The sequence below is a fragment of the Leucoraja erinacea genome, chromosome 4 (assembly GCF_028641065.1).
Source record: "Leucoraja erinacea ecotype New England chromosome 4, Leri_hhj_1, whole genome shotgun sequence".
In the NCBI taxonomy this organism is placed as follows: domain Eukaryota; kingdom Metazoa; phylum Chordata; class Chondrichthyes; order Rajiformes; family Rajidae; genus Leucoraja; species Leucoraja erinaceus.
Window position 1 is genome coordinate 23331730 of NC_073380.1, and position 26975 is coordinate 23358704.

Here is a 26975-nt window from a genome sequence, read left to right on the forward strand (position 1 = left end):
CAAAAGGCTGCAGTAACTCAGTGGGTCTGGCAGCAGTTTAATCTGCTTTCCCCGTTCAAGAAGAAAGCTTAATTCTTAACTTTTCCACTCGTGCAAAATAAATGCTTGCTTTGGCAAGCTGACCCATGTCTCCAAGAATGAACAAATAGATAAAGTACAGCTATGCTGATGTAGTCCTGGCTGACCTGCAACCTTCATTATTGTTCTCTCATTTTGCATTGCTCATTGGGTCAGTGATACCTCCCAAAGGAAGACAGGGTTGCCTCCTTGATTCAGCTACACGATGATCCTGTCATTACAGATACAGTATGACACGACCACTGCACACAATAAAAACCATTAGGAATCACAGGGATATTAAGGTGGAACTCTTCGTAACTTTGTTTACAACTGATATACCAAGGACTTTGGTTAAGCACGAAACGTAACATGACCCCCATAAAAGCTGTTGTTTATAAATAATATATCTTTATTTTAGGTTTACTTGATTGTTGGAATTAAATACATATATCGCTATGATGGGATCAAGACGTGTCTCTGAACCAGTTGCCCCGGCTAATGAATATTAACTTGATTATAATACAATTGAGCCTTTTATCAGGAATGTTTTCCTGCTATTTTGCCTCCTTCCAAATACTCTTTCTCACTCCTTGTTTGTTCCATTTTCCTTATAACATTGACTGCTTGTCACTACAATGAGGTTTTTGAGCTGGTAGACAAAAGCACATCAATAATCAAAACTTCAAGTAACTCTTGTGCTGCCTCTCTCTCTCTCTCTGTCCTCCCCCAACCTAGTTGTTGTACTAGTTCCACTGTTGTCCTGCTGAGTTTGTATTGCTCGTTATCACCTTTCCCACTGCCAACTATGGACCATTGTGGGCTGCACCTTTCCTTGATCATCATTGCAGGCTTTTATTTATTCTTTTCATACATTTCAATCATTTGTTCTTTGTACCTTTTCAATTCTCTCAGTTCCCTCTCCCCTGTCTTTCAGTTTGAAGAAGGGTCTCGACCTGAAACGTAATCTATTCCTTTTCTCCAGAGATGCTGCAAGACCCACTGAGTTACTGCAGCCTTTTGTGACTATCTTTGGTGTAAACTAGCATCTGCAGTTTCTTCTATACTTCAAAATTGAGCTGTTGTGTTGCAGAAAATAACACTAACATAAAAGGTCCAGTGGTTAACTAGCAGCCTAGGAAATATAGATTTGATGTGCTCTTTAAATAGCAATCCTTCAAATCTCCATTTGAGTTTAATGTGTCTGAAAAAATTATCATACAGCAAGGCTGACCAATTTTAAAGATTTAAAGATTTTGTCAGGTTGATGTCCAGGACATCTACAAAGAAGTTCAATATAATCAAACCAATCGACAAGGGAGTGGCCATTGTAGTCTGGTGTGCAGAGGCCAGGCGACAACTCTCAGACACATCCTCCTACTTATCATTGGACCATGATCCCACAGAGAAGCACCAGGCCTTAATCTCACACACCATTTCTCATCACTTTTGGCTGTCTTGCACAGCCTCTAAGCCTATCGTTTCCCAGCCCCGCACATCCCGGTTTTACCTTCTCCCCAAAATCCATAAACACAACTGCCTTGGCAGACTCATTGTTTCTGCCTGCTCCTGATTTCCACATGGTACAAAAAAATGCTGGAGAAACTCAGCGGGTGCAGCAGCATCTATGGAGCGAAGGAAATAGGCAACGTTTCGGGCCGAAACCCTTCTTCAGACTGATGGGGGTGGCGGGGAGAAGAAAGGGAGGAGGAGGAGCCCGAGGGCTGAGGGATGGGAGGAGACAGCCCGATGGCTGAGGAAGGCGAGGAGACAGCAAGGGCTAACAAATTTGGGAGAATTCAATGTTCATGCCCGCAGAATGCAGACTCCCCAAGCGGAATATCAGGTGCTGTTTCTCCAATTTCCGGTGTTGGTCACTGGCCATGGAGGAGACCCAGGACAGAGAGGTCGGATGGGGAATTGGAGGGGGAGTTGAAGTGCTGAGCCACCGGGAGGTCAGGTTGGACCGAGCGGAGGTGTTCGGCGAAACGATCGCCCAGCCTCCGCTTCGTCTCACTGATGTAGATCAGCTGACATCTAGAGCAGCGGATGCAATAGATGAGGTTGGAGGAGATGCAGGTGAACCTCTGTCGCACCTGGAACGACTGCTTGGGTCCTTGAATGGAGTCGAGGGGAGAGGTAAAGGGACAGGTGTAGCATCTCTTGCTGTTACAACGGAAAGTGCAAGTACAACGGTGGTACGTTAGGGAAGGGAAGAATTGACAAGGGAGTTACGGAGGGAACGGTCTTTGCGGAAGGCAGACATGGGGGGAGATGGGAAGATGTGGCGAGTGGTGGGGTCACGTTGTAGGTGGCGAAACTGACGGAGGATTACTTGTTATATGTGATGGCTGGTGGGGTGAAAGGTGAGGACTAGGGGGACTCTGCCCTTGTTGCGAGTGGGGGGGATGGGGAGAGAGAGCAGTGTTGTGGGGTATGGAAGAGACCCTGGTGCGAGCCTCATCTATAGTGGAGGAGGGGAACCCCCGTTCCCTGAAGAATGAGGACATTTCAGATGCCCTGGTATGGAACGTCTCATCCTGGGAGCAGATGCGGCGTAGACGGAGGAATTGGGAGTGGGGGATGGAGTCCTTACAGGAAGCTGGGTGGGACGAAGTGTAGTCCTGATAGCCATGGGAGTCAGTAGGTTTATAATGGATGTCGGTCAGAAGTCTATCACCTGTGATGGAGATAGTGACGTCAAGGAATGGTAGGGATGTGTCGGAAATAGTCCGGGTGTATTTCAGTGAATGATTTCCACATACCTTGACGCCATCTTATCCCCCCTGGTCCAATCTCTCCCGGCCTATGTCCAAGATACCTCACATGCCCTTTGTCTCTTTAATGACTTCTGCTTTCCGAGCCCCCACTCCCTCATCTTTACTATGGACGTTCTGTTACTCTACTCCTCCAACCCCAACAGGAAGGCCTTAAAGCACTCCATTTCTTCCTCGATCGCAGAACCATCCAATTTCCCTCTATTAACACTATACTCCACCCAGTGGAGCTGGTCCTCACCCTTAATAACGTCCCCTTCGCTCCTCCCACTTCCTCCAAGTCCAAGTGCTCTATGAGCACCCGCATGGGCCCCAACTGTGCCTGCCTCTTTGTAGGGTAATTTGAACAATTCCTGTTCTGAGCGTACATTGTCCCTATCCCCGAACGCCATCTCTATTATATTGACGATTGCATCGGTGCTACCTCCTGCACCCAAACAGAACTCATGGACTTCATCAACTTCTCCACCAATTTCCATCTTGCACTCAAATTTACTGGGACCATCTCCGACACCTACCTCCCTTTTCTCGATCTCACAGTCTCCATCACAGGAAATAGATTATCGACTGATGTCTATTACAGAACCACTCAACTACACTTCTTCCCACCCTGCAAAGACTCCATCCGCTACTCCTAATTCCTCCGTCTATGCCACATCTGCGCCCCAGTTGAGGTGTTCCATATCAGGACTTCCGAGATGTCTTCATGCTTTAGGGAACAGGGTTTCCCTCTCCAAACATAGATGAGGCCCTCACTCATATCTTCTCAGTACCTCACAGCTCCGTCCTTGCGCCCCCTCCCCTTAATAGCAAAGGAGACAGAGCCCCCCTAGTCCTTACCTTCCATCCCATCAGCCGTCACTTACAACACATAATCCTCCAAAATTTCTCCCACCTCCAACGAGATCCCACCACTTGCCACATTTTCCTATCTCCACCCCTTTCTGTGTCCGCAAAGACAGTTCACTCTGCAACTCCCTGGTTAACTCATCCTTTCCCACTCAAGTTCAAGTTCACATTTATTGTCACATGCACCAATTAAGGCACAGTGATATTTGAGTTACTATACAAGTAAAAATAACACAATACACAATAGAGTTTAACATAAACATCCATCACAGTGGAATCAACATTCCTCACTGTGATGGAAGGTGATAAACTTCAGTCAATCTTCCTCCAATTGTTCACCCGTGGTCGAGGCCTTGAACCCTCCGCAGTCGACCACCCCCTCCCCTGCAACCGCAGAAGAAGCAACACCTATCCCCATATCTCCTCCCTCAACTCTGTCCAGGGAACCCAACAGTTATTTTAGGTTACACAGTTGTTCATTTGCACTGCCTCCAACCTCATCTACTGTATCCATTGTTCAAGATGTGGACTCTTATATATCGGCGAGACCATACGTAGACTGGCTGATCGTTTCGCTGAACACTTTTGTTCAGCCCGCCTGAACCTACCTGATCTCCCGATTGCTAAACACTTTAATTCTCCTTCCCGTTCACACAGACCTTTCTGTCCTTGGTCTCCTCCATTGTCAGAGTGAGGCTAAACGCAAATTGGAGGAACAGCATCTCATATTTCACTAGGGCAGCTTGGAGCTCAGTGGTATGAATTTCGATTTTTCTAACTTCAGGTAGCCCTGGCATTCTCTCTCTCTCTATCCCTCCCCCACCCAAGTCACACCAGCTTCTCGTTTTCACCTAACAAACAGTTAACAATGGCCTGTTTCCTTTATCATAGTCAAATTTTATGCAGAAAATTGCCCGCACTAATTTTCTTGTCTTTTAAACTTTAAGCCACTATCTTATGCAGGGAGGTTAAGGCATTCCTAGAACCAAGAACAGATCAAAACACAGGCCTTTTAGACTTAAGTCCTCGCTGAGCAATTCATAAGAACATGACAAAATAGGGGCTGGATTAAGACAAAATAGGGGCTGGCCTCACAACCCTGCATCACCATTCAGTAGAAACATGGCTGATCTACAACCCCTGGAAAAGATACTTAGCGATTTCATGTATTTGGAAAAGTGTGGATTTATTAGGGATAGTCAACGTGACTTTGTGCAGATGAGGACCAATGTGACAAATTGAAATAGAGTTTTCAGGAAATGGCAAAAGGACAGGGTAGGGCAGTGGATGTAGTCCACATGGATTATAGTAAAGAATTTGAAAAGGTCTTTCATGGTAGGCTGCTCCAGAAAATTAACTGACATGAGATCCATGGTAAATTTGCTAAATTATCTTGGTCAAAAACGAAACAGGATAGTGTTGGTGTTGGTGTGTGGGGTGGATAGTGGGGGTGTTACTGGCGGGTGGTCCGTAACCTATGGTGTCTGCAAGGATCAGTGGTGGGTCCTCTGTTGTTTGTGATATATATTAATTATATGGAGGAAAATGTAGGCAGTCTGAAAAGTAAGTTTGCAGAAGGCACAAAATTAGATGGAGATGTAGACAGCGTGGAAGGTTGTCAAAGGCTACAGTCAGAATAGCTTTAGTAGATTGGATGTAGAATTGGCTTAATCCACACACGTGTCGGGTGTTGTACATTGGGAGATCAAATGCAAGAGGCAAGCATAGAGTAGGTTGCAGATCCTAGACTCATTGATCTGCAGAGGCGTCTTGAGATGCAATGTACAAGTTGGAAGAGGTGCACGTGAACCTTGGTCTCTAGGCAGAGTCTATTGCATTTGGTGCTCCCGATATAGCCTCTTTATATCAACGGTACCAAGCGTTGAAGAGACGACTGCTTCAACAAACATTTGCAATCTGTCTGTCAAGGTCTGCAGGAACTCCAGGCTGTTGAATCTTTTAATTTCCTTTCCCTTTCCTATTCCCGTTCCACATACCAATTTTCCTTCCTTAACCAGCCATTGCCAGAATGAGGCCACACACAATCTGGAAGAACAGCACCTCATATTCTCCTTGGATATCTTTCAACCCAACAGTATGAACATTGAATTCTCCAATTTCAAGTAATGTCCCCCTAACCACCCCCCTCCCTTCACCCTGCCTTCACCCGCATCCCAGTACGCAGTCATTTTCCCACCATCTCCCACTACCCAAATCACCCCGCTCCTTTCCCCTCCTCCGAATGCTCATCTCCAATCTCCGAGTCCCATATTTCTCTTTTACTCCCCTCTTTCCCCTGTCCCCAGTCCCCTTCTTCCCATATTCCTCCTTCCGGCTGTAGATCTCAATCCTCCTCTTCTATCCTTATCTGACACCCCTTTGTCTGCTTTTCACTTATTTGCCACTTACTCCACCCATTTGCCAATCACCCCACCTCACCTATATCCACCAATCACCTGGCAGGTTTTGCCACACTACCACCTCTCTTTTTCAAAACTTCCCCCCACTACTTCATCAGTCATAAGAAGAGGGTCAATGTAAAATGTTTTCTGTCCATTTCCCATGACACATGCAGCCTAATGCCCCTGTCCCACTTAGGAAACCTGAATGGAAACCTCTGGTGACGTTGCCCGTGACTTAAGGTTTCCATCAGGTTGAGCGTGAGCTGCATCTACCGACCAAAGATCCTATAAGGATCTTTGCTACCGACCGCACACACACACACATCACGCAGGTGGGGGCCATGGAGAGCAGAGGAGCGCTGTCTGCGTGATAAAGAGGAAAGTAAACGGCTGCCACAGAGCACGGTAAGTCCTTTAGAGAGCGTGGGGGGGGGGGGGGGGGGGGGAGAAGGGAGGGAGAAGGGGAGAGAGAGAAGTGGAGAGAAGGGAAGAGAGAAGGGGAGAGAAGGAGGGAGAAGGGGAGAGAGAAGTGGAGAGAAGGGAAGAGAGAAGGGGAGAGAAGGAGGGAGAAGGGGAGAGAGAGAGAGAGGAGAGAGAAGGGGAGAGAAGTGGAGAGAAGGGGAGAGAGAAGGGGGGGAGAAGGGGGGAGAAGTGGGGAGGAGAAAGAGAAGTAGGGAGAAGGGGAGGAGAAGGGCGGGGGAGAAGGGGGGGGGAGAAGGAGTGGAGACAGTTTTAAGATGTTTAATAAAGTTAGTGGGCATTTTACCTACCGGTGGGTTTTCTAGGTCTTTAAAACTCCAATGAGCAATCAAAATGGCCAGTCAGCGAAGGAGATGGCCTTCGACTGCCTGTAAGTAAATAGTGACCCCACTCCACTGGCTTCGACCAAATGGCAACCTATTTTTAGTCGAGGCCAGTTTTGATTTTGTTGAAACAATCGAAGCAACATAGATGAAGGCTCGACCATGCGGAAGCCACCTTCGACCATTAGGGAGAGTGACCAAAATCTCAGGCGAACTCATGGAAACTTTGGGTCGCGTGCAAGGTCACCAGAGGTTTCCGTTCAGGTTTCCTAAGTGGGACAGGGGCACTATCCATTGATTTCCTCAACCTTTTGTGTTTTGTCCATGTAAAAATCTAAGTACCTTCACTTCAATCTCATTGTTGCTGTTAATAGCTTATTAAGACCAATTTACCTGTCCCCTTTCTATTTAATTCCAGAATAATTCTCCAATTCTTTACGATTAGATTGTGTTATCCTGCACTGACCTAATCCAGAAGTGATAACTAGGCAAGGTAAAATACATCGCTACATTATTTTAGGTAATTTATAAAATGGTAAATATTAATTGCAGGACGGCTTTGTTCTTGACTCAAAAAGAACATCCGTATAGTAACAACATCTAAATTGTTTACAGAAACTTCCCAACAATGAGAATATAATTGTTATCACTTACATTATTATCACTGACATGGCAGTACAGTGGCGCGGAATAGAGTTGCTGCCTCATAGCGCCAGAGATTCAGGTTCAATCCTAACATTTTGGGTTGCAGCCTATGTGGAGTTTGTACCTACTCCCTGTGACCCCTTGGGTTTTCTCCGGGTGCTCCGGTTTTTCCCACATTTCAACGATGTGCAGGTTTGTAGGTTATTTGGTTTCTGTAAATTGCCCCTAGAGTGTAGGAAGTGAAAGTGGGATAACATAGAACTAGCGTATTAGGTGATTGATGGTTGGCATGAACGTGGTGACCTAATGGGCCTGTTTTTTACACTGCATCTCTAACATAAACATAAAACCATTAGGCTTTAATTATTGTATCAATGTACTTCTGATCCAGAAGCAGTGCTATAAAGGTGTTCTGGAGCACCTATTGTTACAGTGTAGGGAATTCCATATTCAGAACTAGGTCAATAATGATTAAACCTGCAAGAAAAAATGAATGTAAACGCTTCAAATCACTCTGATCTATTAAAATTGAATGTCAGAAGATTTGTGTAAAGATGAGTCAAAACACACTATGTCTTCACTACTGTTTTATTACTATTAACAATACTCAGATACATTACTGCCCTAGCTGTCCGTGGTCTGTCACCGGAGCTAGAGAGCGATCTAGAGGTGGGGAGGTTACAATTATACTGGTGATATGGGGAGTGGTTAGTAGTGGTGAGGTCACTATGTTAAAGGAACATGCACTAGTCTACATCCTTTCCCTTAGAAACAAAGCAGGACAGCAGTGACAGGGCGACCACGACTCATACGCTACAAGCAGTTAACCGCACACACAGGCAGGCAACAGTTAAACAAATTCCCCGTAACGTACGGGCGCTTGACCAACCGCCCGGAGCGAGTGCGCAACTCACCCTCCCCCTCCTCCGTAGGAACAACAGGAACAGGAGTAGGAGCAGGAGCGGGAGCGGGAGTGGGAGAATGGGCCGGAGACCGGGGTTGAGAGGAAAGGAGTTGAGCCCGGGGAGGGGAAATTGAAGCAGTAATTATTGCATAGTCACTGTATTTATTCTTCTTCCAGACATAATGATTTACGTCAAAGCAGCAATTGGTAAAATTATTGATGGTCATTGTGAATGGAAGAATAATGTTCCACAGACTTATAAATTCTTCTAAATTCCGTGCACTGCATCCCAAACTCTCACTTTGTTACATTGCTGTTTTCCAGGAACAGGCACATTTGTGTTCACATGCCAGTCGCTTTACATGCACGACATTTGCCCAGATTAACAGCTCAAATGGAAGAGATGACTGATTCATCTTAAGCAAGTATGACAATCACACATGACCATGACCCATACCAATACCTCCTGTACTTTAAAAGTTACTATTTTATTTAAAATTTTAATCAGTAAGATCTAGGCTTGAACCTCAGGTTCACATTATATTACAGCATTTACTCATTGAGCTGAAAGCCTTGTCCAAGCCATTAATAATATTTTGAAACACATTGTTACACAGTACAAGGACAATGTGAATTGTAATTTTCGTTTTTGGAAGTATCTTCACATACAATTATGGGCCTACTTTGAGTGTGACACTCCAAGCTTTTGTTCATGATAAGACATGAAAAGCCTGAAGCTCTTTGACAGTACGCAGTGGATTCAGCAATGTCAGACCTGTCGACCTGACTACCAAACCATTCAGTTCATGTCCTCAATCAGTTGACATTACACTGACTATTCCTCGGTAGCTTTGGGGCAGCAAGTTTTGAATTTTCATTGAATGCATTGAATATCACTCTGACTAGTCACTGAATAATTTCAAATTGAATGAAAAAACATCACTTTCATGTATTCTTTATTTGAATATTACAACTGAATGAAGATGGCATTATGTGCATCAAGCCAACTAAAAAAAATACATTTATGACCTTGCAGAGGTGCACATCTGTTCAAACCACCTATGCCATATCAGAATATTGTCACTTTAGGTATAATTGGTTGAGGTAAAATGACAAGACCGTGACTATTATTTTTATGTAAATTGAATACAGTATGCAAGATTTTATTTTCAATTTAGATATGATTTACACATGATGGGGAATAAATTGGTGACAATATTAGTATATAATATAATAATATTAATACCAAAACCACAATGTAAATTTCAACAATGTTGTTAACAGGTTCCAGCTATGTCATTGACAACAGTGCTACAGCTGAGCCAGAGTGGGCCCAGTTTTTGCACTCTCTCAGTACTGACCTGAAATACCAAAGAAGTATATGTGCTTTATTTTGATGATTAGCACCTGAGGGGGGGCACAGTTTTAGTTAAGATCCTCAGTAGGTAGGTGAAGGTAATCAGAGTTCTACAAAAGTATAATCAATGACTGTGTGTTCAGTTCTGTGTGTTGTGTTCAGTTGTGGGCACCATGTTATAGAAAAGATGTTGTCAAGCTCGAAAGGGTACAGAGAAGATTCACAAGGATGTTGCCAGGGCTAGAAGGTCTGAGCTAATAGAAAAGGTTGAGTAGGCTGATACTCTATTCCTTGGAGTGCAGGGGGATGAGGGGTGATCTTATAGAGCTGTATAAAGTCATGAATGGAAAAGATCGATTAGATGCACAGTCTCTTGCCTAGAGTAGGTGAATCAAGGATCATGTTTAAGATGAAGGGGCCAAGATTTAATAGGAATCTGACGGGTAACTGTTTCACACAAAGAGTGATGGGTGTATGGAACAACCTGCCAGAGGAGGTAGTTGGGGCAGGGATTATCCCAACATTTAAGAAGCAGTTAGACAGGTACATGGATAGGACAGGGTTGGAGGGCTATGGACAAAACACGGGCAATGGAGACTAGTGTAGCTGGGACATGCTGGCCGGTGTGGGCAAATTGGGCGAAGGGCCTGTTTCCACACTGTATCACCCTATGACTCTATGACACTATGATTCTTTGCATCATTATCATTGGAAAGAAGCTGGTCGATGTTGAAGGAGAAGGCCTATGATAGCATGTACTAAATGTAGCTTATTTTAGATCTGCTGTGACTTGTTGAGGAGACTTTAACAGCAATGACACACCTGCTGTCAGAGATAAAAGCCAGTTGTCTCCTAAAGAGATGGACTTCATCGACTAGAAGCTATTGCCGCCACCACTCCTCAACTTCATACAGCTCCACAGGAATGCTGGATAAGTTCCTTCTTATTGTTCATGGAGAAATCTGAAATAAAGCAGATGATTAGAACATTTATGTCAAATAAAGCATGAAAAAAGATCAAAATAGACGGTAAAAAATGGGGAGTTCCAAAATATACAAATAAACCAAATCTGATACATTGATTCAGCTGACAGCAACCACAAATGACATTATGTTACACTCCTGTAAAGTTCCTGCATCACTCTGAACTGGTATCATAATTTCTCTGAAGAAGGTCTGAAGAAGGTACCTGACCCAAAACGTCACCTACCATGTTCTCTAGTCCGGATCCAAAACTTTTTTTTGCTCATAATTCCACATGATATTCTCAAAGAATACCTATGATGCACTTTACACTCAATTAAAATTATTATTCAGCTCAACTGTCTCGATTTAATTACTTTTTTGAAGAGGAGACCAAGAAAATTGATGAAGGCAGACATGTCCACATGGATTTTAGCAAGGCCTTTAACATGTCCCACGCATTGGGCTGGTTAAGAATCTTTAGATCATACTGACTAAGTGGGACCCGTTGTGACCCAGCTTCACATGGGAGGGTTGGTCTCCCAATGCAACATTCCACCTCTCCACCAATTCCAATATTGCTGGCCAGTGGGGTGGGGGGCTTTCTGCTGTTGTGGGACGAGGGACTGGTTTCCAGAGGGCTAGTATGGACATTGTGGGACAAATAGATTCTTGGGCTAGCAGCTCAGTCACTAAGACCACACACACACACACACACACACACACACACACACACACACACACACACACACACACACTCACACTCACACTCACAAACATACACACACACACACGCACGCACACGCACACACACGCATACACATACACTCACAAACACATACACTCACAAACACATACACACACACTCACTAACACACACACCATATATATATAACCATATAACCATATAACCATATAACAATTACAGCACGGAAACAGGCCATCTCGAACCTTCTAGTCCGTGCTGAACACATAATCTCCTCTAGTCCCATATACCTGCGCTCAGACCATAACCCTCCATTCCCTTCCCATCCATATAACTATCCAATTTATTTTTTTAATGATAAAAATGAACCTGCCTCCACCACCTTCACTGGAAGCTCATTCCACACAGCTACCACTCTCTGAGTAAAGACGTTCCCCCTCATGTTACCCCTAAACTTCAGTCCCTTAATTCTCATGTCGTGTCCCCTTGTTTGAATCTTCCCTACTCTCAGTGGGAAAAGCTTTTCCACGTCAACTCTGTCTATCCCTCTCATCATTTTAAAAAACCTCTATCAAGTCCCCCCTTAACCTTCTGCGATCCAAAGAATAAAGCCCTAACTTGTTCAACCTTTCTCTGTAACTTAGTTGCTGAAACCCAGGCAACATTCTAGTAAATCTCCTCTGTACTCTCTCTATTTTGTTGACATCCTTCCTATAATTAGGCGACCAAAATTGTACACCATACTCCAGAATTGGCCTCATCAATGCCTTGTACAATTTTAACATTACATCCCAACTTCTATACTCAATGCTCTGATGTATAAAGGCCAGCACACCAAAAGCTTTCTTTACCACCCTATCTACATGAGATTCCACTTTCAGGGAACTGTGCACAGTTATTCCCAGATCCCTCTGTTCACCTACATTCTTCAATTCCCTACCATTTACCATGTACGTCCTATTTTGATTTGTCCTGCCAAGATGTAGCACCTCACACTTATCAGCATTAAACTCCATCTGCCATCTTTCAGCCCACTCTTCCAACTGGCATAAATCTCTCTGTAGACTTTGAAACTCTACTTCATTACCCGCAACCCCACCTATCTTAGTATCATCTGCATACTTACTAATCCAATTTACCACACCATCATCCAGATCATTGATGTACATGACAAACAACAGTGGACCCAACACAGATCCCTGTGGCACCCCACTCGTCACTGGCCTCCAACCTGACAAACAACCATCCACCATTACTCTCTGGCATCTCCCATTCAGCCACTGTTGAATCCATCTTGCTACTCCACCATTAATACCCAACCATTGAACCTTCTTAACCAACCTTCCATGAGGAACCTTGTCAAAGGCCTTACTGAAGTCCATATACACAACATCCACTGCGTTACCCTCATCAATTTCCCGTGTAACATCTTCAAAAAACTCAAGAAGATTAGTTAAACAAGACCTTCCAGGCACAAATCCATGTTGACTGTTCCTAATCAGACCCTGTTTATCCAGATGCTTATATATATTATCTCTAAGTATTCTTTCCATTAATTTGCCCACCACTGACGTCAAACTAACAGGTCTATAATTGCTAGGTTTACTCTTAGACCCCTTTTTAAACTTAAAATTAATATATGGCAGTAAACTTCTTGAATACTCGCACGGCTGAACGCGGCCTTTCCACTTTGGACCTTGCACAGTTAGCGGCACTTCCGCAATCGGCGTGACCGTGACTGCACTCACCAATAATTACGCAATCAGCGCCACCTCTGCACTCACCAGAAATTCCACAATCAGCGCAACCTGTCCACGAAGCGGAAGTCACGAAATGAGCGGGACATTTGAACTAAACACAGTCGGACCTCACAGGCAGGTCAGCAGGCCAAACAAGTCATGGCATTGTCATTAAGGGCTAACAAATCATGTATTGTACATTGCAGACTCACAGTTCAGTTGATTCACAGCTTAGAATGAGAGTTGTGGCCTCTCAATCGAGATCTTGCAGAGTGACTGAGTCATGTCTAGGCATCCAGGGTTTTATAGTCCTGCCCCACCTCCCGGAAGGGACGTTACCTTCATCATGGTATTGCCATGCCAGAGGATCTCAAGTTTTTTTAAACACACATAACTTTTTTATTTTTAATCGATGGGAAAAATCCTCAGAGCCTGCTCAGCGGAGGAGGACTGTGAGTAAGATGGCCAAAACTCATAGTGCTATATGGTAGCATTTTTTCTAAAATCAATATCAGATAGGAAGTGGTCAAGATGACACTTTTAATTATATAGATAGTGTGAGCTAGGGTACAAAATTGGCTTGATGATAGGAGTCAGAGGATCATAGTGAAGAGTTGTCAGATGAGAGATCAGTGATCCCCCACCACCATCAGTGCTGGGTCCACTAGGGGGGGGTAGGTGAGCAGGTGAACTGCAGCTGCAAACAACCCCACTCTCCTGCTCACCTAACCCACCCATCCCCCTCCCCCCCCCCCCCCCCCACCTTTCATGCCCAACTCCAGTCCCGTCCCGACCCCCTGGGAAACTGAAGGGAGCGACTGCCCCGGTGCGACTGTCACTGACCTGCTGGCATCGTCGACGTGAAGACAGTGCAAAGCCCCCACGCCGGTGCAATGGGCGGGGAGCTGGAGAGGGGAGGGAAGGGGTCACACACATGGTCGAGAAGCAGAGGGGTGTAGGTGGGGGTGGTGACAGACAGGGCCAACAATGAGTGGAGAAAGACAGAAACACCAACGTGCAAAGGAGACCTACAACAGTGCATGATCTCTCTCGCGTAATGGCAGGTGATTGTCGCCTGCCCGCTGTTTTTGATGCTAAAGCCTTGGGATCGTTGCCCTTCATGTTGGCGTGGAGGGGGAGGGGGGTATTGTGCTGTTTGTTCGCCCCCTACTATCCCAGGGACAGGGAGACACAGCGGCTTTTGAGACTGGTGGGCTATCACTTCCAAAGTTCTGCCCACACAGTCAGTACACCTCTCCTACACTTGTCTCCCGCACTAAGATCACACCGCAGAGAATGATCCCAGCCTAACCCAAGAGCCATGTCACCCCAGACAGATTAATGACGCCCCCCCCCCCCCCTCCAACCTCTCTCCACCTCAACTCACGCCTGGGCACCGAAGCAACTCAGGAGGCGAACCCTGAGCTCCGTCTCACAACAATCTGGTGTGCACATCCGTCCACATGCAAAGATTTAATCTCCCGTCTCCCCGCAGTGTGTAGACATGGCAGTGAATTCAATTAAAACATATCAAACCTGTGTGTTTCAAACAAATCATAAGTATAACTGCTCTGGCACTGGATGATGCGCATTTTCCCTTTAGAAACATATAAAATAGGTGCAGGAGTAGGCCATTCGGCCCTTCGAGCCTGCACCGCCATTCAATATGATCATGGCTGATCATCCAACTCAGTATCCCGTACCTGCCTTCTCTCCATACCCCCTGACCCCCTTAGCCACAAGGGCCACATCTAACTCCCTCTTAAATATAGCCAATGAACTGGCCTCAACTACCCTCTGTGGCAGGAGTTCCAGAGATTCACCACTCTCTGTGTGAGAAAAGTTCTTCTCATCTCGGTTTTAAGGTGACCTTTGTAGGTCACAGCAATAGATGCGGCCGCGCTGAATTATATCTTTAAAACAAAGCCACAGAATGGAGAGGTCTTCTTTAATGCTGTTGCTTATTAAAACAAACCTTCAACCAGGATTGGCTCAAGAGTAACTCGGGAGCCGAACTCGGAACATCGCAGAAATGACAAGTAAACGGCAAACTTGTCATACCCGTGGGAACTCGGTTAAACTCTTGATCATACACTTGCAATCTCATACACAACCATGAGTCTTTCACTCGGGGTACCTCTTGTCTCAAATCGCAATGTGAGAACCAACCTTAAGTTAAACCAGAGCAGGACTCGTATAGTAAATGGCATGTCCCTGGAGAGTGTTGCAGTACAGAGTGATTTAGGGGTACAAATACATAGATAGACTGTAGGTAGACAGGGTGGTGAAGAAAGCATTTGGCACACTTGCCTTCATCTGTCGGGGCATGATGAAGAAAAGGTGAGATGTCATGTCGCAACTGTACAATTCATTGTTGAGACTATCTTTGGAGTATTGGTTGCCTAGCTACAGAAAAGTTGTCATTATGCTGAAAAGGAAACAGAAAAGATTCACAGGGTGTGTCCGGGACTGGAAAGCATGAACTATAAAGAGAGACTGGCTGACATTACAGAGGTATGTGAAATCATGACCGGCAGAGATGAGGTCTGATGGGCATAGATAAGATAACCTGATGAACTACAGCATCATATGTATGAGGGATTGTTCCATTAAAACTGTTTATTGTGAGAATATTTAGGCTGTAGTTTTATTAGCACAGTACCTATACGATAGATTGCAATTATACCAATGGAAACAATATGTATAAAGAAATGACTGGACCAGAACATATTTATGAATTCCAATTGTTCTTTTATACTAGTCTTAAGAAAGTTGTTTGCAAGACTATTTACAATCCAATATATGATTGTTGGGATAACAGGGGACCAGTATTGTTTCTTAATAAATAAGTCGTTTCTTACAAATCAAATTGCACTTTTTGAGGGATTTACAAAGTTGGTACATGAAGTGTATCCGTGAATGTGAATACAGTTGAATCCGTGAATGTGAATGCAACGTGAATGGAAATAACGCAAAGGTAATGGACAATAATGGAGCCGTATTGTAAAGGCTCAGCATTGATGCAATAGATGAGGTTGGAGGAGGTGCAGGTGAACCTCTGTCGTACCTGGAACGACTGCTTGGGTCCTTGAATGGAGTCGAGGGGGGAGGTAAAGCGACAAGTGTAGCATCTCTTGTGGTTGGAAGATATCGACAGAGGTTCACCTGCACCTCCTCCAAACTCATCTATTGCATCTGCTGCTCTAGATGTCAGCTGATCTATATCGGTGAGACAAAGCGTAGGCTTGGTGATCGTTTCGCCGAACACCTCCGCTCGGTCCATATTAACCAACCTGACCACCTGGTGGCTCAGCACTTCAACTCCCCCTCCCATTCCGTATCCGACCTCTCTGTCCTGGGCCTCCTCCACTGCCAGAGTGAGCAACACCGGAAATTGGAGGAACAGCACCTCATATTCCGCTTGGGGAGTCTGCATCCTGCTGGCATGAACATTGAATTCTCACAATTCTGTTAGCCCTTGCTGTCTCCTCCCTTTCCGACCTCCCTCAGCCCTTGGGCTCCTTCTCCTCCTTATTCCTTTCTTCACCCCACCTCCCCCCACCCCCCATCAGTCTGAAGGAGGGTTTTGGCCCAAAACGTTGCATATTTCCTTTGCTCCATATATGCTGCTGCACCCGCTGAGTTTCTCCAGCATTTTTGTGTACCTTCGATTTTCCAGCATCTGCAGTTCCTTCTAAAATGCTGGTTTAACCCTCGCTGCCCCATCTACATTCTTGGAAACTCCAGAAGAGCCTGCTGTACCATGGATACGCTGGTATGAAAGATTCAAGACTTACCTGATTGCAAATGGCCTGGACGGCGCGGCCATTTCGGACATTCGATGCCGAGCGATTCTGCTGCATTGCCTCGGAACGGAGGGACAGCGAATCTTCGCGCAGCTCGACAGTGCTGCATCGAGTGAGTACAGTACTGCTATTAATGCACTGGGCAAATATTTTGGCCCAGAGACAAGTGTGCTGGTAGAAAGATATCGGTTTTGTCAATGGTCACAGGGACATGGCGAACCAGTGAAGCAATTTGCTTCTGCATTGATAGAACTGGCTGCAAAGTGCAATTTTGGAGCACTGACTGATGAGCTGGTGAGAGACCAGCTGATCGAAAAGACTTCTGTCCCATGGATTAGAGAGCACCTTCTCAAAGAGGATGATGCACTCACACTCGAAAAGGCACAAGCGTTAGCTGTGCAAATTGAAAGTGCGATACATAATGCCGAGGTGCTCAAACAGCAACCGATGGCAGGCTCCGAGGGAGCGTTTAGTCATACATCTCATCAGATGAACACAGCACCAGTGCGGGCATTCAGAGGCAATCAAAACACAATCGCTCAAACAAGCAGTATCCGAATTGTGGCCGGCCACATGCTCCCGGGGAATGCCTAGCCAATGGTAAATGATGCAACACGTGTTCAAAGCTGAATCACTACGAGAAAGTATGCCGGTCATCAAGGAGAAGGCGTCATCTGTCCGCCATGTAGACAATGAATCTCCGGGTGGACACAACGTATATACTATAAAGGACAGGGCTGACCAGGATGTTCGGTCAACAGCGACTTTCAAAGACTGCATGGTCGAGATCGCTGGGACCTCAGTATCGCTTCTCATATGGTTGGGAGTGAAGGTTTCTATTTTGAGCATCGACCTCTACAAAAGGTATTTTTACGGAATACCCACTTGCTCCCCCGAGGGACACTGTTCACGCTTATGATGGTTCAACCATACCCACGAGAGGGCTAGTGACCGTTCCTGTCTGCTACAAAGGAGTTAAGCTCGATAGCTTCACATTCTACATCGCAGAAGGATAGAATCTGATGGGAGTCAATTTGTTTGATTAACTAGGGTTCAAGCTTCAGGACTCAATTGGCATGAACATAGCGACGCGGACTATGGGCATGAGTACCCCTCCCTTTTCTTGGGTTTTGGGATAGTTAAAGGGTACTGCCACACACCTCGTGTAGGCACATCAGTCCGATCTGTTTCACAACGCTTACGGCGTCTACCATTTTCAGTTCGTGTGGAAGTCTCAATGGAACTGAAACAACTCGAAAAGGATGGTATCATTGAATGCATCGATTCATCCCCTTGGATATCGAATTTGGTCATCACGCGACGCAAGAACGGTGAACTCAGGCTGTGCATCGTTCTCAAATCAGTCAACAAAGCCATCATTACAGCCAAATACCCTCTGCCAAATATACAAGAGCTAGCTGCGTCGTTCCACGGTTCAACGGTGTTCACAAAACTGGACATGCGCCAAAGCTACCTTCAGGTACCCCTAGCAGAACGCAGTCGGCAGTTGTCAGCATTCATCACATATAAAGGAGTATTTCAATACCGTAGGGTGGCGTATGGACTGTGCTCAGCGCCCAGCGCATTTCAAAAAATCGTGGCGTCGGTTCTGGCAGACATGGATGAAACACTCAATCTCCTCGATGATGTTGTGGTCCATGGCAGGGACAAGGACGAACACGATCGACGACTGCATGCTGTGTTAGCTCCGCTCGTGCAACAAAACTTGACGCACAAAACCGGAAAAATGCATATTTACAGCATCCGAGATTGACTTTATCGAGTACAAAGTGACAGTGACTGGAGTTGAACCCACTCAGGACAATGTCCAAGACATCAATGCACTCCCCGCCCCAACTAACGTAAAAGAGCTAGCATCATTTCTGGGCATCACCAACTTCTACCACACGTTTGTGCCACGGTACGCGCAGATCGCATAACCGCTACAGAAGCCGCTACGGAAAGACAAACAGTGGGGATGGACGGATGAGCAGGACTTCACGTTCAACTCGCTGAAAGACAAAATAGCATCTCCGCCTGTTCTCGCACACTTCGACCCAAATGCGGAAACGTACGTCACAACAGACGCTTCCGGTATAGCGATCGGAACAGTGTTCTTGCAGGGTATCGATGGAAGCGAACGACCGATCGCATTCGCATCCCATCCCTTGACTGCATTCGAATGCAAGTACTCCACCGGAGAAGGCAAAGCATTAAAGTGCATATACGCTTGTGACCACTGGCACGTATACCTATACGGGAGACCGTTCACTCTCCGTACAGATCACCAAGTGCTAACTACGTTGCTGGACACGTCAGGCTCAGGACATCGTCTGCTCAGGATCTACAAATTGTCCGATCGCCATCATCAGTACAACTTCACAGTAGAATACCTCGCAGGTTCACGCAATCGCATCACAGACGTGCTCAATCGCGCCCTAACGGTGGCACCCGCAAGCACACACGATAGCGATGCTTCAAGCGCCATCGACAAATACATTCTCGCGGTAATTCCGCGCACAATGGCGAATCTAGTGACGCGGGGACAGCTGAAAGCAGAGTCGACAGCTGACGGCACACTGCAAATTGTCTGCCAGTATCTCAGGACAGACTTGCCCAAGGAGATAGCAGATGACTTGGTTCCGTACCACCGGGTACGCCACATACCGGCAGTGTTTGATGATACATGTGTCATGCGCGGAACTCAAGTGGTTACACCCAAATCACTGCAACACCGCATGTTACAACTGGCACACGAAGGACACCCGGGCATTGTTAAGATGAAACAACGGTGTCGCAAGGCAGTGTGGCGATCAGCAATAGATCGTCGCTTAGAAGATTTCGTAAAAAATTGTGAAGTATGCGCAATTAGTGAGAAAGCAACAAAACCACGTCCTGGCCCTCTTCAGCCAATCCCATGGCCGGACAAACCATAGAGGCATCTCGACATCTTCGGAGAGGTGCAAGCTGCACAAGGAAGCCAGCAGTTTCTACTTGTAGTACATGATCTCCACAGCAAGTGGCCTGAGATCGCAACTACTTTCTCAGTCACACCAAGCTCGATCATCGCGATTCTCTAAAAGCTGTTCACTAAGTGGGGACTGCTGGAGGTCATAATGACTGCCAACGGCCCTCAGTTCATATCTGAACAGTTCTCCACTTTCCTCGCGAGTTATGACATTCAACATCAGCGGACGTTGCGACACCACCCCCAATCAAACGGCGGGGTTGAACGATTCAATCGTGTGATCAAGGAAAGCATAAAAGCGAGCATGTCGGAGGGGAAAATGTTCGAACAGTCATTCCATATCCTCCTCCGATCCTACAGATCCATACCACACACGTTGACTGGGAAAACATCAGCAGAGTTGATGATAGGGCGAAACCTGCAAACAAAACTGAATGCTCTTCAACCATCATCCCACCCAAACCCAGAAACAAAAGCAGGGTGGAAATGATAGCGCACAGACAAGCAAAAGGGAAAGCGTACTGTGACGCCAAATGCAGAGTACGAGCGCCGCGGTTCAAGGTCGGCGACTGGGTATGAATCAGCCGCCCAAACAGACAGCATAAGCTCACAAGCACACTCTCCAAGCTGATACAGATTAAACAGAGATTCGGCGAGAATGCTTACCTCCTCCAAGATGACACCTGATGGAACGTGAGGCGTCTAATTGCAAGTAGACAGGGACAGGAAGAAGACAAATTGGACACTTTTCCTTTCCCAATATCCAGTCAAGACAGTGATTGTGGTCAGCATACAGCAGAGCAGTTTATTCCTGTTCACCGCTCCCAGCGACAGAAGAGGAGACCTCAGTATCTGCCGTGAAGTCATAAACGTTATGTTCATCAAGCTGTTGTTTTGGACTGATTGCATATGGGGTTGGATAACTGGACATATGATAACCTTCATTTACAAGGATGGAAAAGTGTTGTGTCCTGTAGTCACCATTAGAGGGCTCTGTCTCGAAATGAATGTTTCCTCAGGGAGGGCCCCTTGGGGATCTGCAGGGCTTGAGGGCAGCCATGTTTGGCTTGTAATAAATAAACTTCGGGTTCTGGACACCAAGTATAGTTTGTGAATTATTTAGCCCTCGAACACAACAAAAGTAATCAAAGATCACAACATGCCAGTTATTCTCTCTTCTCCCTTCCCTCTTCAGGCAGAAGATACTGTACCAAAGATTGTAAGCACGGTCCACCTGATTGAAGATCATCTTCTTTCTTGCTGTTACTAGACTATTGAATGGACCTCTCCTACGATAGAGATGAGTTTCCTGATTTTCTAATCCATCTCGTGGTGGCCCTTGTATTTTTTTATCTGCACTCTCCATGAAGCCTTAATAGGACATTCTGCATTCTGTTTCTTTCTCACTCTTGCACCACTTTGACATTCTTATGTATTGATAACCCATACACAACGTTTTTCACTGACTTCCTGTATACATGACAATAGTAATGAACCAATATCAAATAAATCAGAATGGATATTTCCCTTTGTTGTGAGGAGATGGTAGCCTGAGATTCTTGGCATCAGTGATAGGAAATAGATCACTGGTGCTTGAAATGTTTCTGATTCCTATGTTCTTTTTCAATCACTCATCTGCACTAACATCGATTGTGGTAAAAGAAGGGAGATAGATGTAGTTTAGAGTTTTCCAAGGTTGTTCAACGGTGCACAGAAACACAATAACACAATACCGCCTACACCTAAAAGCAGGAATACCTTGTGTGTGAATGATGAATTCAGAACCAGTGACATCTATGAAACTGTGCAAATCAATCACTGTGAGTTGCCACAGAGTCCATTGTAGTCTGAACTGGAATAAGCAATGTGAAGGCAGTTGTAATTTTCGCCACCTCCAATGGGATCCTACCACTGGCCACACCTTCCCATATCCTCCACTTTCAGCTTTCCGCTGAGACCGCTCCCTCCATAACTCCCTGGTCAATTTCTCCCTTCCCACACAAATCACCCCCTCTCCTGGCACTTTCCCTTGCAACCGCAGGGGATGCTACACTTGTCGCTTTACCTCCTCCCTTGACTCTATTCAAGGACCCAAGCAGTCTTTCCAGGTGCAGCAGAGGTTCACCTGCACCTCCTCCAACCTCATCTATTGCATCCACTGTTCTAGGTGTCAGCTGCTCTACATCAGTGAGATCAAGTGTAGGCTTGGTCTCTTCAGGCCGAGGAAGGGTCTCGACCCGAAACATCACCCATTCCTTCTCTCAAGAAATGCTGCCTGTCCCACTGAGTTATTCTAGCTTTTTGTGTCCGTCTTTGTGTGTCCGTCTTTTTGTGTCCGTCCGTTTAAACCAGCATCTGCAGTTCCTTCTTACACAGGTTGTGAGATGAAATACATGCAGAAAAAGTTATTCATATCAGGCAAAAATACAATAGATTATATTTAATCATGTCAGTTATTAAATAACACAGTAAAGTGTTTGTTTAAATCTAATTAAGGAACACAAGTAACAGCTGTGGTTCCATACAATGCTACCTAATGCCCAAAAGCTTTCAGTTGATACATTAACATTTTTGTTGAATAAAATGTATTTATTAGCTTTCAAGTTGCTATTAACCCCCAAAAATATCTTTACCTTATAACGTTCAAATAGGGCTACAATCCCTTGAGGTGAAAATGCTTTACTTTATTGACCAAGAATGGTCATGAGTTCATATGTGACAGGAGCAGACTTAGGCCATTCAGCCCATCAAGTTAACTCCACTATTCAATCATGGCTGATCCATCTCTCCCTCCATACCCAATTCTCCTGCCCTCACCCCATAACCCCTGACACCTGTACTAATCAAGAATCTATAGTGTGATGATTAGAATTGCACACAATATCCCAGTTATGGATTAATCAATGTTTTATAAAGCTGTACCATAATCTCACTGCTCTGAAATTGTATGCTTTGGCTAATTAAGGCAAATATAGTGCTGTGAGGCAGCGGCACAACCAGGTATCCTGTCGAAAATGCACACTGCAATCTTAAGGGCCTGTCCCACTTTCACGACCTAATTCACGACCTTTTTTACTCGTGGACATTTTTCATCATGATAGAAAAACGCCCCGACCTACTTGATGCCACGAGTACCTATGACTAGCATCACGGCCCGCTACGACTTACCTACGACCTCCTACGACCTCCTACGACCTTGTGACGACCATGCTGCGAGTATGACTCAAAGGCAAACTCGGCAGAGGTCGTGAATCTTCGTGAAAGTGGGACAGGCCCTTTAGTGGAAGGGAGCTGGCTGATAGGCTTCTGGACTGTCACTACAGTCTTCCATCAAGCTTACACCTTAAAATTTGGGGGCAGTTTATGGGAGTCAGGAAAAATGTCACTTGCTGAAGGAAAGATAACCCATTAGTATTTATGCAGCCAGTTATATTGAGATTCTGGTCAATGCTGATCTCTGGGATGTTGGTGAAGGACATGGCAATCTATCATCTAGCTTGTATTCATTCCAGATTGCAAACCACTGCTGATTCTTGCTGTCCTTTAAATGGTGCAGGATATTAGAGTAATATTCTGGTGCCAAGATCGATCCATGGATCGGCTGTTTCATGGATGGATGGGTGAATAAACTTGAGGAATGGAGTATAAGGGCCAGTCTTATGCTGAACCAAAAGTTGTCGATTTTTTTAAACCTATTTTATTTCTCACTTTTATTAATCCCTTATTTTAATTAATTACAGTAGATGCACAGAGTTGCTTGGCCAGAGGAGGTGAATGGAGGACCAGAGGACATAGGCTTAGGTGAAGGGGTAAAGATTTAATAGGAATCTGAGGGGTAACCTTTTCACATAAAGGGTGGTAGGTGTATGGAACATGCTGCCAGAGCAGGTAGTGGAGGCTGGGACTATCCCAACATTTAAGAAGCAGTTAGACAGGTACATGGATATGACAGGTTTGGAGGGACATGGACCAAATGTAGGCAGATGGGACTACTATAGCTGGGACATGTTGGCCGATGCGGACAATTTGGTCCGAAGGGCCTGTTTCCACAATGCATCGCTCTATGACTTTAATTTTACTTCACAGTCACGTGGAAGTATGCAGCCGCGAGCGACCAGTGCCCGTGCGCATGGGGGTCGGTTTGAGCGGCTGCAGGAGATACTAAACAGCCGCGAGCGACCAGTGCCCGTGAGCACTGGGGTCAGTTTTAGCGGCTGCAGCATGACGAGCAGCCGTGAGCGGCCAGTGCCCGTGAGCACATGTGCAGCATGCAGGATAACGAGCAGTGCCCGAGAGCATTGGAGCCGGTTGGACCGGCTGCAGGAGCAGTTCCCCTTGTGGGGCTACAGAGTGAAAATACTCCAAAGTGGCAAAGCCACAGTGGGCAACTAATAAGCCCCATAGCAGTTCCCCTTGTGGGGCTGCACAGAGTTTCTCACTCATCAGAGGGGAACACCGAGAGTCAATCCTGGGCTGGCTGCAGGAGCTGGAACAGGAGCAGCTGCAGGAGCAGCCGTGACGGCCAGTGCCCGTGAGCATTGGAGTCGGATGGAGTGGCTGCAGAAACTGGAGCAGGAGCAGCCTCAGGAGTAATGGCTTCAGGAGCAGCCGCGATGGCCAGTGACCATGTGCATTGGAGCCGGTTGAGTGCCCGAGAGCATCGGGACCAGCTGGAGCGGCTGTTGGAGCAGGTATAATAATAATAATCTTATTTATATAGCACATTTTTAGTCAACTTGCATTGACCCCAAAGTGCTTCACATAATTACATTACATTTACACACAGGCAAAGGTGGGTGAAGTGTCTTGCCCCAAGGGCACAACGACAGTATGCACTCCAAGCGGGATTCGAACCGGCTACCTTCCGGTCGCCAGCTGAACAATTAGCCCATTGCGCCGTCGGTAAGTGGCAGCTCCATGAGATGGAGACTAGTCACAGAGGGGCAGCTAGTAAGTCCTACAGCAGTACCTCTTGTAGGGCTGCACAGTGTTCTCCCTCATCAAAGGGGAGTATAGGGGGTCAATTTTGGGTTGCACTGGAACAGGGGAGCAGAACATACCCCTAGTACACTTAAGGTGCAGAAAACCTATTGGAAAACACTTACCATCAGGGAACTGCAAAACCTGAATGTTCCCAGTATCAATCAAAACATGGTAGAGCAGGGAATTGAAACAAAAGAAAGTTCTAAGTCCTAACAGCGGGACAGGATCGGTCGCACTATAAACAGAGACATGACACTAGATCACCAGGATGCACTGGCCTTATATGCTAACCTGGAACCTCCCAACCTCCAATATTAAAATTTGGAGGCATCTTATCTTAACAGGGAAAGAACTTCACATAGAGGGAACTCTGGGGCACATTAAGGAACATCTTAAAAACTACTTCCTGGGAAATGCGCTACCCTCATCAGACACCGGCACCTCAACGACCACGGAGGATGCCGAAATAGTAACAAACCTACTAATAGTAACCAGGGAGGTTGGTGGGAGATAACAGATCTATCTGTATGCATAGAATTATTTCTACCGACACTTAAATTTCAGAAGTATAGGGGTATACCTTAGAATTATTCATTCCATTATCCTCCAGTTCAGCATGTACCGAACTGAATGTTCATGCTTAATGGGTAAGAATCAACCAAAGCGCATGCTGAACTACAGTGCCTATATATTATAGGAGTTATGGAGGACATCCAACACGTATCACAGGAATTTGTGTCCTAAATATCCTTATCATAATTTAGAGGTGGATGCCACTTCATCTTAGATTGACTAATTTGAATACTTCGTACTTTATATTCATTACAGATGGGAACCTTTGGTGCAACTAAGGTATTGATCCTAGGGTACTACATGGCAAGCATGGTATTAAAATATGCTTGCTATATAGTACTCATTGGAGGTGCCCACATATGTATTTAACACAACAGATCGTCTGCGGTCCACCGTTAACACAGTTCACATGGCAGTGACTTTGCCGTAAGAAAGGGTACAGCCTTTATGGGGGCTTGCAGGGAACAAAACCATCCATCAGACTGGTAGTAGAATAATTGGCATTAGCCACATGTGTGACAGCCACATGATATCAGACCTTTACATAATCAAAGTACTGAGCGTAACATGCGTCACTCAATAAATTATGGGGGGGTCATTCTGACAGACTAATGAAGCAACCAAAGAGGCCACTATGGTACAAAAATGGTGGAACATACATTAGGCATTGTTCCTAACCAAACACAGTTACCTGTCTATGGAACCACATACTGATGGGCCTTGGATTGGGATGCTACAAATTCCATCTCCAGCTGTGGGGGAGATGGAATGCTCAGGAGGCATCACTACTAATGTTGGGCATATATACCTGGGGAAGTGAGTGCTAGTCATGGCTTTAAGATATTGTTTTGGGTTACATCACCAGTATGTTAGTCTACAAATTGACAACACCACCGGAGTAGCATATGTTAACCATATGGGTAGAAACATATCGACACCATGTAACTATCTGGCCAACACTATTTGTGAATTGAATTGAATTGAATTGAATCCTTTATTGTCATTCAGACCTTTCGGTCTGAACGAAATGTTGTTGCCTGCAGCCATACACGTAATAATAACAACACACAATAAACACAAACTAACATCCACCACAGTGACTTCACCAAACACCTCCTCACTGTGATGTAGGCAATAGTCTTAGAGTTACTGTCTCTATTAATCTGGATTAATAGCGTATCCAGTTAGAGATTTGGATATCAGCTTCCAACTACCAGGGAAACTGAATTTAGTGGCAGACAACAGGTCATGCTAAGTCTAAAAACACTGTATGGATGTTGGATAAAATATGTATTGCTGGAACAGCCGGTATGGAACACCAGATAATTACCTATTCACATCCATGCTCTTACCAGTTATCAAATTATGTTCTTGGGAGCCAGAACCTGGGGAAGTGGTTCAGATGTATCTTCGCTGATTGGGGGATCATTTATGCATCCTTCCC